The sequence below is a fragment of the Panthera uncia genome, chromosome D2 (assembly GCF_023721935.1).
Source record: "Panthera uncia isolate 11264 chromosome D2, Puncia_PCG_1.0, whole genome shotgun sequence".
NCBI classification, from domain to species: domain Eukaryota; kingdom Metazoa; phylum Chordata; class Mammalia; order Carnivora; family Felidae; genus Panthera; species Panthera uncia.
Window position 1 is genome coordinate 20,934,008 of NC_064818.1, and position 10,898 is coordinate 20,944,905.

General features: G+C 42.6%; 1 pseudogene; it reads left to right on the forward strand.

The window, feature by feature from the left end:
• The first annotated feature begins 334 nt into the window (after positions 1-334).
• On the forward strand, positions 335-2,088 carry LOC125933250 (male-enhanced antigen 1-like; annotated as a pseudogene).
• The last annotated feature ends 8,810 nt before the right edge of the window (positions 2,089-10,898 follow it).

Below are 10,898 nucleotides of genomic sequence, written 5' to 3' on the forward strand. Positions count from 1 at the left end.
AGCAATTCAATTGGGAGAACAAAGTCTTTTGAACAAATTGTACAGGACAATAGTATGCCCGTAAGGAGAATAATGAACCCTCTATTCCCATTTCATACTATACACTAGAAGTAACTCAACTTTACCAGATACTTACAAATGGCCAATACATAAAAGGGTACTTATTAAGCATTATTAGTTATCAGAGCAACACAAATTAAATCCACCATGAGATACCACTAACCACATACTGGAAAGGGTAAAGTTAAAAAGACTGACACAAATCAAATGGTGGCAAGAATGTGAAACAACCAGAACTCTAACACATTATTGGGGGATAGACAGGGGATACAGCTACTTTGGCAGTTCTTTATAAAACCACCCTACAACTCAACAATCTCACTCCCAGAAGTTTACACAAAAAAATAAGAAAGCATATGTTCATGAAAGAATTGGTACAAGAATATGCACAGATTTATTCATAATAACCAAAAGCAGAGACCACCTAGGTGTGGATCAACAGATGAATGAAGAAATAAACTAGTGCCTTCATCCAATTAATATCTCTCAGCAACAAAAAGCAACCAACCACTGTTCTACATAACAAAACATTGAATCTCAAATACAACAATATGCTGAGTGAAAAAGATCAGAGCAGCAGTTACCTCTGGGAGTGGGGTGAGGTGGGGAACAAGTGAGAAGGGGCATGAGGGAATTTTCTGGGGTGATCATAATGTTTTATATCTCAACAAGGGTCACTTGTAAAAATTCATCAAATGATACACTTAAATTTTGTGCATTCCACAGTATGCATGTTTTACCTTAAAAAAGTAGACACACATTGACCTCCAGTTAAACTGGTGTGCACACCTCACTTTGAAATGCATAAAAAATAGGATGGAATAATTGGTGGATAGAGAGATTGGTAGATAGATACACAGGTAACAAAACAAATCTAGAAAAACGTTAATCGTAGACTCTAGGTGACGGGCATATGGGCATTCACTGTGCACTTCTTTCAAATTTTTTGTATATTTGAAAATTCCCTTGGGGTTCAGCCGAGGGCTCTGAGCGGCCCTACCAGATGGCAGCAGTAGTCCTAGGGGGAGACACCACTGGCCCCCAGCGTGTCTTCCCCAATCAGACTGAGGAATTAGGGCCACACCAGGGCCCTATGGAAGGCACTGGGGATTGGAGCAGCGAGGAGCCTGAGGAAGAGCAGGAGAAAACAGGGGCAGGCCCAGCTGGCTACTCCTACCAACCCCTGAACCAAGATCCTGAACAAGAGGAGGCAGAGCTGGCACTGGTGGGGGATGGAGAAGATGTAGTTGCTGATATTGAGGATCGGATCCAGGCCCTGGGCTTCATTTGCCAGACCTGCCATTAGAGGGCGAGGATGAAGAGGAGGAGGGAGCCACAGGATTGGGCAACACAGCTCTATTCCCACGGACCTGGGTAAAGGGAGCATGCTCTCATTTTGGAATAATGTTGGAGGAAAGGGACTGGGTAGAGCCAGTAAAGGGGAGTCATAGAGGAACACCCCATTCCTAAAACAACAGTTTGTTATCTAAGACTTTACAGACTTCAGAATCCAGGTGAAAGGCTATTGTCCTGGACTTGGGTTGCAGGTGGGCTTGCCTGGAAATAACAAGATGGATTTGGCCACACTGCTAGCCGAAGGGTTATGGGTTAATTCAAAGAATGGGGGAGTGGAGCTGGTCCCATCGTTTCTGTTCTCCCACTTTTTGTGATTTCAGAACATGTGGAGTTGGTGAAAAGGACAATGGCTGGAGTAAGCCTGCCTGTGCCAGGGGTTCCTGCCTGGGCTCTGGAGATATCAGATGCCCAGTGGGAAGATGTGGTACAGAAGGCCCTCCAAGCCTGGCAGGGATCGACCCCAGCCTGGAAGTGACTACCAGCATAGGACTGAACACATCCCTGGTTGTAATGTCCATCTTCATATTCTCCATCTCCCTTTCCACATCAAGGCAAATCAGACTGCCTCTCAGAGACCCTCTGTATTCAGTTCTGTACGTATAGGGACATTGGCCCAAGCCCAACCCATCTTAGCATGTATCACTCTGTGGTGAATAAGGCACTCTATGTACACAGCCAAAAAAAAAATTCCCTTAATAGTATGATGGGAATCATGTATATGTATATGTATATGTATATGTATATGTATATGTATGTATATGTATATATGTATATATACATCTATGCATATGTATATATGTATACACAGATGTATATATATGTATGTGTATATATGTATATATATGTATACATGTATATATGTACACACATATGTATATATACATGTACATATGTATACATATATGTGCATATACATATGTATACATATTTGTATATATACATATACATGTGTATATATGTATGTATATATATGTATATATGTGTATGTATATATATGTATATGTATATAGTATGATGGGAGGAAAAAACTTAAACTATACTACAGGGTAGACCACCTTTGTTTCTATACGATTTTCACATGTAAGAGATTACCTTCTCAAAACAATTCTGTAAATACAGACAAGGCTGGCATCAACCATGTTTTACAGCAGAAGACACTGTCTCATAAGGAACCTCACCCAAAGTGTCAGGGCAGTAAACAAACTCATAGTTCCAGGGGACATGAGACGTTTTCAGTGTTTATTTATTTTTGAGAGAAAGACAGAGCATGAGTGGGGGAGGAGCAGAGAGAGAGGGAGACACAGAATCCAAAGCAGGCTCCAGGCTTCGAGCTGTCAGCACAGAGCCCGACGCGGGGCTCGAACCCACGAACTGTGAGATCATGACCTGAGCCAAAGTCAGACGCCCAACCGACGGAGCCACCCAGGCACCCCATGGGACTTTTTCATAAAGGGTCATGTAGCAAGTATTTGGGGCCATACAGTCACTGCCATAATTATTTTACTTTGCTTTTTGTAATATAAAAGCAGGTGTTAGACAACTTGTAAATAAATGGACATGGCCTTGCTCCAATAAAACTTTATTCACAAAAACAGGCAGGGGCCAGTTTGTTGATCCCTAGATGATAATCCAGGTGTTTTCATTACAGAAGTTATAGAAAAGGATTGATTTTAGAGTCAGATCTACCTGTGTTTTATATACTCCATGGGGTTACTATGACACCTCAATTTGGTAACTCTTATAAAGTAACTAGCATTGTACCTGTTTTAAAGCAGATAATAATTTTTTTATTACCTTGCCTTTTTCTCATTTGCTATTTTTACCACTATACCTGGTGGCCTGGATGAATTGCAATAAGAAAAACAAACTGCTTAAATGCTGTTCAACCAAATTAATCAACCATGGTAGACTTTTGTTCAGGAAATCTATAAATGGTTGCACTGTCAATGGAAATGCATGATTGTTCCTGCATTTTCTGGGCCAACTTTCAGATAGAAATTCACTGAGGGCCCTCCAGGTTTTCTACTCTATTATATCACAGGGAGGTCCCAGTTACTTGCCCCCATTCCACACCTGAGTAAACAAATTGTTTAAACACATGCTTTTGCTTTCTCTTGGGCCATTTCTCTAACCGGCATGATTTCATTTACTCCCTGGTGCCAACCTGCGTGTCCCTTGTATCCAAAATCCCACTGAAAATTGAGTGGGTGGCACCTCTACACTCTTATCTTTGGCTTCTTTCCAAAACCTTGAAGCAACTGAGGCAGCAAAATGCTAATAATTCAAATTTATTCCTTTCTACAGAATTGTGAGGATGCAAATTACCCAACCATCCCCTTGCTCAGTATGTCAGTGGGCAAAGTTGGAAGGGTAGAGCCAAACATTAGGTTACCAGAGAAGAGACTTCTTCCATTTTCTCTAAAGGCTTACAAAATAACACCACAATAACAATAGGTCCCTTAAATGAGCATTTATTATGTCCCAGACACTATGTTAACCATTTGATTCCTTTATTTACAAATTCATCCATATGTATGAAATACTCACCGTGTGCCAGGATTTACATGAATTATCTAATGAATCTACATCAAAATCATGTAAGGTAGATGTTATGACTCCTGTGTTACAAACTGAGTACATTGAGTCTAGAGAGTCATTATGTTCCCAGTGCCCCCTTGGCCCCTGAGTGGCAGAGATACAATCTAGCAGAGATGAACCTTCTGGAGACTTAACAAATATTGTGACTACATATTTGAGGTCACTTGTTTAATGTGGTTCTGTATTGCTTTGCCCTTTTCCAGCATATTTGTCCTGTCTCTGCCACTTAGCTATTATCTCTGTAAAGAACTGTTCCAGGAGGCCCACCGCCTACGACCGTCCCCCATCCCTCCCCACTGCTCTGCGCACAGTGGAAAATCAATAACTTTTGTTGCTTTTTGCCCTTAGCCCCCATCACCGTCTGTTCAGGCAACTCATTTCCCAGCACACCCCCTGCAGGATGTTTTTTCACTTTATTCCCAGCCTCTCTAGAATTAATCTGCAGAAGGCAATAGAATCAGAGACTCCCCCTCCTACGAAACACTCCCTCAACTTTGAACTTTGCCATTACACTTAGCAATCTGCTGTGCCGCTCAGACAAGGAAGGACTCTGGAGGACTGACAGAAAAAGAACGAAGGCATCTGCCTATATGGTACTGGAGAGAATGAAGTGCGGTCTGGAGAGACACCTCCTCCCAGTGCACAAGTAGAATGCGTCAGTCACCGGGGCTGAAGTCGCTGCATCCTCCTCTAGCTGGGGATTCTTCTCTTTCTTCCCATTTTCCCCCACTCAGGCTTTTACACCAACTGAGATCCTTCTGGGTAGACTCCACTTCTCAGATGTGTTTCTGACATCAGCTAATAACACTGGGTACATTAACTAATTAGCAACAGTAAGGAGTTCGGAAAACAAACAAGCATGAAGCAATGCTATTATTATGTGGCTTTTGCCTGACACTGTTGTCCTCATTAAGCAGGCAGGGATGTCAATATATCTACGAAGGAAAGCAAAGTAAAATCCTTACTGCAAGTGCCAGCTGGGTTCAAATTCCTTTTTTCCTGAAATCAGACATAGCTACTGCTGCAGTGAGACTTGCAGCTGATTTCTCCACCCCCTTTTGTTTCAGTTTGTTTCTTTTTTTTAAGACTCTCTTCACTACTATAGCCGTGCAGCCTCATTTTGCATTGCTTGAGAGTTTGGTTTATGAAACTTTCCAAACAGCAACTCCTCCAGTTCTGGAAAGACCAAGAGAAAATCATAGTATTATTTTCACTTTTCTCATCAGTCGGAATTCACGGCACCTTCTTCAAAGGACTTATTGCCACATCCCTCATGTATCACACTGTAGGTAATATCGGCCTACTTGTGTGCTACCTGTTAAAAACAACAACTCTTCTGATTAAGCAAAAGATGAATATAGAAAGGCCTTGCCTGATTTATGTGCCACTGGTCCTTTCTCTCTTTCCATCCCTCTCCCCCTCCTTCCCTCTCTCCTTCCCTCCACCCCCTCCTCTCTCCCTCCCTCTTCCTCTCATTCATTCTTTCACTTATTTGAAACTGAAGCTTAGGAAGTAGCTGTTGCAGAGGCGTTTGGCTCTTCTCCCTACTCCGCAGACCCAGCCCGCTTTCCCACTGAACATCAGAGTCCTTCAATCTCCAGCTGGGACCTTCCCCTCTTCCCGCTCTAGTCTCCGCCCGGGGCCATGCCATCCATACCCACAGCTTCAGTTATATCTTGCACTAGATGACTCGTCCCAGACTCCGCTTCTGAGCTCCCCAAATCCAAAATTCAACCATCTATATGACATCTTCCCTTGGAAGCGTCCCACTCCACCATGTCCAAAGGTAAATGCAAGGCGTGCCCCCCACCGATCTACCACTGTTTCTTTGCTTAGCTAATGGCACCTGCATGCACAAGACGGAAGCTTCCCTCCCCAGCCTTTCACCATGGGCCACGTGCTGTGGCCTCCTTCTCCCTTTCAGCTTCATCGTCTGCCAGGCCTGCCCCTACCCGCTGTCTCCATTCTTCACCCAGATGATGCCTCTCTACCTTACAGTTTCATGTTCCTGCCATCCTGACAAAGTAAGCTTCTTCCATTGTAGGATTCATAGCTTCACATGCCTCCCTTCAGAGGAGAAGGCATGGCTACAACTTTCCATATTGTGTGTGTCACGATGTGATTAACCTCTAAACTTCCCAGTGCCAGGCTGCAAACTCCACCAGAAGGGGCAATGTCCGATTTTGTTCACAGCTGTATTCCATAGAGCTTAGAGTGCCTGACACTTAAAAGGAGGTTCTCACTAAGTATTTCTTGGAAGGAAGGGAGGGAGGACAGAAAGGGGAAAAAAAAACTTTATTAGGAAAGTTTTAATAAAACCAACTTTAGTTGGTATAGCAGACACTGGCTAGTTATTCTCCACACAATTTCCATTCTCTTGCTGGGCACGTATCTCGACTTGTGTTCTCAGTCTCCCTGCAGCCAGGTGAAGCAATGTCACGGACGTCGGAAAGGGATGCACACTGATGTGACATATGGCACCTCAAAGCCTGGCCCTTAAGACTCCCACACAGTCTTTGTCCCTCTTGTCCTGTCCCTTTCTTCTCCTGTCCCTCTCTTCTAATGGCTGTTGACCCCTCTCCAAGGATCCATTGAAGGACTCCAAGGGCCCAATAGAGATGGAGTTTCAAACCACGTAGGGTCTAGACTCCAAATAACTCCACGGCCCCTCCACCAAGCCACACTGGTCTGTGATGTGAACCAGAACTGAACCTTTACTGGGTCAAATTTAGGGGTTATTTTAGCAATCAGGCTACACTAACTTGCAGAGTTGGGAAGAGACAAGATAAAGCAGTTATCACCCTCCACCTGTGAATTTTCTTACACAGATTATTTTGCTTTTCTAACCTGGAAAAGAGAAAACAATTACGCTATGTTTGGGGATCAAAGGTACGTATGCTTCAACCTGACAAATACAAGTGGTGAACAGTAACTGTACTTTCTGGTCACGGCAACCTCAACAGAGAAATGCTAAGCTTCTCTAGGCCGGATAAAGCCGTTGGGCTACTAAGGACACAGTCTGTTTTCTTGCTGGTTTCTGTGTGTGTATGGGACAATATCACAAACAGCAACCACAAAAGGAGCCCTTCTGATAGAGCAGTCTTGGGGAGAAGGGACCAGTTTGGAGCTAGTCTGCTTCTAACACCTGGGAGGGGTAGCAGAAAGCTGGGCCCCAGTTGGGGGTGGGGCACCTGGGTGCCAACTTTTCCAACCTTGGGAAGTCTGAACACAAATGAATTCAGAAGTGGAAGTTGCTGGGAGAATAGGTCATAAATGTTCTCATCACAAGAAAAAAGAAATTATTAAGCTATACAAGGTGATGGATGTTGACTGAACTTCTGTGGTAAACATTTCATATGGCATATGTCAAATTGTTACATTGTAAACCTTAAACAAAGTTATATGTCAGTTATATCTCAGTAAAACTGAAGAGAAAAAAAGAGATGTCATAGGGTAGTCCCAGAGTGACCACTTGCTAGGGGAATGGCCTCAGACAAGTGACCTAACCTTTCTGTTTTCACACTTCTAAAATGGAGAAATGAGGGCATAGAAGAAACTACTCATAAGGTTTTTATGGAGATGACTTAATATTTGTAATATTTGATTTTGAAAATTAATATTTGATTAAAAAAGACTAACAGGGGCGCCTGTGGCTCAGTCGGTTAAGCATCTGACTTTGGCTCAGGTCATGATCTCACAGCTTGTGAGTACAGTCCCGGTATAGGGCTCTGTGCTGACAGCTCGGAGCCTGGAGCTTGTTTCAGATTCTGTGTCTCTCTCTCTCTCTCTGCCCCTCCCCTGCTCATGCTCTGTCTGTCTGTCTGTCTGTCTCTCTCTCTCTCTGTGTCTCAAAAATAAATAAACATTACAAAAATCAAAAAAATACTTAGAGCCAGGACAATTAATTTCAGTTGTGTACTGTCCAATTTAAATGGGTCCTACAATTTTTCTTAAAGAGAAACTACTTTTGAATCTCTAAGAAGCTTCTAAGCACCATAGAAGAACCAAGAGAGAAGAGAGGTCAAAAACGACAGGTGAGAAGGCATGTGAGGAGGGCGACTCTTCATCTGCTGCTAGGTAGGAAGTATTTGGAGACATCATTGCAGGCACCAGATTGATAAACTGTGCAAGTGTTAAAAACTTCGCTGCTCATTACTACCCAGCTTTTGCGGAGGTTAAGCCATAACAGTTCCCTGAGCACTGGTACCGTTCGTTATTTTCACAGAGAAAATGTGCAACAAACATTCAACTCATTGATTTTACCTTTCTAATGACAACCAAGACTTTCTCTTTAGGATTATGATTATTTTAATGTGCATATAGTATTTCTCTGTAAAGCCACTTGCGGGCAGATTCCATACCTCATTTATCTTTCATGCCCACCCAGCACAATATCTTGTACATAATAGGGACTCAATAAAAGATGGAAAGAATTAATGAATCAATAAAAATATGGATCATCCCTAAGTCTACTCATGAATCATCTTTCTCCCCAATTTGTAGAATAGTAAAATCTGAATTTACAAAACTCAAATGTGAAGTACAAAATAATGATCTCCTTTCTATGGTACTAATCTTAAACCCTTTTATAAAAGGGGATTATAGAAATTTTAGCCACTTCTTTCGCATTAAATTTTTATGACCTTGAAGGATGGCTTCATTTTGGCCAATTTACTAGAAAGGATATTGAGTTCATAAAAGAAGTCTATTTCCTCTTCTGATATTGTGCCACATAGTACACAAGTGAAGAGTTCTCCATAAGTGAAAATGCTGACTACCATGGTGATTTATGTCCGTACCTGTTACACTTCCATGCCAAGTGCCTTAGGTAAAGCCCTACAGAGGACACTTTGAAAAGATATAGATAAAATCTTCATTACACTGACAAGTTTCTCATCTAGCTCCCACCACAGTTACTAAGTAATTTCTCTTCTCTATGGAGACAATATAAAAATCAAAAAGAAAGTGTTGACCCCTCACTTGAATTCCAAATTATATCATTTACCAGGAAATATCCCATTAACTTTTGGGAAATCTAGGAAGCTCTACAAAATGAAATAAGTATATATTTCTGCAAAAGTATAAAAGAAAAGCAAGTTTACTTCAGATAAAAGAGCGTTTTGAAATGTTTTATTCAGCATGACGCAGGAGTATTTTATGGATATTTAATAAATAAACTAAAATATACTCTCAGGCATTATATAATTTATAATAAAATTGACAAAAGGAAACACTGACACCGATATAGGCACTATTATTTTGCCCCAATTTTTAAAACATTTGCAATTTGAAAAAGATGGTTTCTATTATTCTTACAGCACAAGAAAACAATGACATTTTATTTTAGCATGTATGTTCATCATGTAAAAACATGCCTACAAGAGTCTTGTTCTGCTAAATAGGTTCAATCCTGTTGCCAGCAAATTCCCAAATCTACCCCCTGCTGGGCAGGTAGGCACTGAACTGTAGCCTCCCCGAGTACAGCTGTTGAATGCGCTCCCCACTCTCGAGTGATGTAGACTCCAGCACATAACGGGAATACACAAATCCTGAGTATTTCTCAGAAGCATACAAAGCTATTTATATAATGATCGATCTTCAGTGCAATTCAACAAACACAAGACATATCCACAAATAACTATCGTAAAAGATCTTACAGGCAATTACAAACAGAAAAGGAGGTACAAAAAGCAGCTATGATATCCGGGGGAGACGTCCTTTCGAGATCAAGGAAGAAAGCCTCTGTGAAGGAACAGGTTTTGGAAGGTGGATAGGGTTGAAATGAATATGCCTTTCTCTCCTATACGGGATGGACCACAAAAGAAAGGTCAATGGTGTAATGCTGCCAAAATCATACGCATGTTTAACAGGATGTTCAATGAGACCGCTTCAATCTCCCTCTTGGCTGAGGGCATAAAAAGCTGGTGGCGAGCATGTCTACCTTGCAGAGTGAGTTATTAGACGTCTCAGCAGCATTTGCAAAGGCAGGCTCTGAAAGCCAGTTTTGTGACCTCAGTTTACTGCTCACCTCAGACTGTGAGAGGTTAGAAAAGCTGAGAGGAGACAGCTGCATACCAGACAGGAATCACTCCAGATGTCAGTGTGCTCTGAGTAACCCCCACCCCCACCCCCACAACGACTGCGAGAGCAGAGCTCAGGGAGTTCCTTGGAAGTCTGCGGTTCCAGAAGCTGAGTGCATCTCCACGCAAGTGACAGGAGGCAGCAGGCAGGAGAAAGAATGAACCAGACTGCACTGGCAGCTGCCTACAGTTCCCTGTGGCACCTGCTGCAGGGCCCATGTGCCCAGGTGTTGCTTGTGATCAGCTGTGGGCCCCAGGGGTGAAAATGGTCTGTCTGCAGCTACCAAAAATCCAGTTCAAGAGGGCCTCCAATATTCCCAAAGGCTGAGGGAAGAAAAATCAGAGGCCAGCCTGTGTCACGGGAAGTACAGTCGAACGTTTTCAGAAGGGACCCCTAAAAGCTGCAAACAGGCAGCTTTAATGCTGTACACAGCACAAAGAGGAGACACTTTCAATTCCATAACAGCCAGAGGAACCACCTCCAGATTACATCAGTGATCTGTCCTGCCTCTGCTCCCTCCACCTGCTCCAAGCCCAGAGTGGCCAGCAGATGGAAGAGCTAGTGGGGGAGGGAGGATAAATACTCAGTGAAAAAGTGAAAAAGGGATTCCTGTCCCCTGCCACAAGCTTCCAGTCGGGCTCAAGCTGGAAGGAGAGAAAAGGCTTTAACTTTCTATGAAGTTCCAAGTTGTTGTTGTTGTTACTATTATTATCAATATACAGGGATGAACCTGTTAATTTCCTAAATGAGAGTTTTCCTGTGACAGAGTGGCCAGAGGCCTTTTGTTATTGTGAGAGTGAGCC